Source organism: Plasmopara halstedii (genome assembly GCF_900000015.1).
Source record: "Plasmopara halstedii genome assembly, contig: Scaffold_3060, whole genome shotgun sequence".
NCBI classification, from domain to species: domain Eukaryota; phylum Oomycota; class Peronosporomycetes; order Peronosporales; family Peronosporaceae; genus Plasmopara; species Plasmopara halstedii.
In genome coordinates, this window is record NW_020189964.1 from 1,508,875 (window position 1) to 1,510,653 (window position 1,779).

Below are 1,779 nucleotides of genomic sequence, written 5' to 3' on the forward strand. Positions count from 1 at the left end.
CATCCAAATTGTGATCTTTTTGAGAAGCAATCTTTTTGTTAACTACGGTATATCTTTTTTCAAATTTATCTTCTTTTATGAAGAGCTAAAAGTGATGATTAGTATTACGATAGAGGACTGCCAAACTTCTGTGAAAATGACAACAAGCGGGTGGTATAACACTATGCTCTGAAGCAGATCGCAAAGTTGATACACTACAGTGTACAGCGGCGATAGACTAGCCAAGCAGGTCAAATTATTCTGACAGTTACTTTTTGAAGGCCCGCTTATTGCTCAAGCAAAATACACTCTGTAATGGGGGTTACAAGTACTCTTGTATGAAAAGACGGATGGTGCACAAGTGGGTGTAATCACACGATGGTGTGGCTACACTGTAACAAGAAGGCACCACGTGGCAGGACCGCCAGTAGTATTGCATCTTAATTAGGTTTACTTTATTTATTATGTATTATTATATTAATTATCAAAACCAAGGGTTTTAGATATTTGCAGCTTTGACGCAGCTAATTCAATTATATGCAGTTTCAATTTTGAACGGAAGAGCGTTTTACCCTGGTTAAGGATGTTGAGTACTGTTTGAGGCAGCGGATTGCATCCGCTGCATTTGTACTGGTTCTTGTATAGAACGTAAGGACGGTGACTTCAGCTGAATTTCTTCTAAGCAAAAATTGACAGCAGCCCCGCTGCACTCATAGTCAACCTACGCCTGAGTCGTTACGACTGGCAATAATCCTATTTGTCCCAGGGCATGCAGAAAGTATTTAATGTGCAAATGTCCCTGCTTGGCCCTGAGGGTGTGGAACACCGTGTTTCGCAAGGTCCCGAGGCGATAAGCGCGCGCCTAGAGGCGCGATCAAATTATAAAACGCCTGTTAGAGCACCTACAGCAGAAGCTGTCAGCGTCGACTGTGTCCATGACGCCCTGTTGACGACGGACGAATCTTCCCGACCCAGGTCGCTCATTGTTAGCATTAAGACTTTTGATTGTAAAGATGAAGAGGATCTCATGCTCTGGGTAAGAGAGGTTGAAATGGCTATTGCAACGCCACGCTCTAGAATGAACAACAGCGCGTGGCGCTAGCTATCTCTTAGCTCGTAGGCCGAGCGCCAGAATGGGCAATAATGTGTGGTGCTTCGATGGAGCAACATTTCTCTCTTGTAAGGAGATGAAGCGCCAGCTTATGCGAGTGATCACGCCGCCTAAACAGGTATATCGCGTACGATCGCGTTTCCTTGCCGCCCGACAGGACAAGAAGAAGTTGGTAGACTTTGTCCAAGAGTTGAAAAATCTCATTGCCGGGATGGCGGCCGACTCTCTCCCCAAGGTGGTCGCAGTGACTGACTTTATAGAGGGCACCTCACTGACGTGGCCAGAATGAAAGTCTTCCATATACATTTGTCTCGTTTAAAGAGGTGGTGAATGTGGCATTAAATGCCATATTCAGCTCCAAGTCGGAGCGAACTAATTCAAATGCTAACCTATAGAGCTCGTCGAGCGGGCCTGAGCCAATAAATCTCAGCTATGTTGAAAAAGAGAGTTGAGAGCTTCGACCTACCGAGCAGCGTCTAAAAACCAACGGCGTTTTGTCTGTGGAGACACCCGTCACCTTTGGACTGGTTGTCCCCTGAGCAAGGCACGTTTCGTGTTCAGGAGCACGAAGCTTTTAGGGGCTGTCTACCTCTTTGAGGTTCAACAGAACTCAGTTCTTCCCAGTAGGGCGTGTCGGGCGGCAAGGAAACGCGATCGCACGCGATATGCCTGGTTAGGCGGCGAGAACA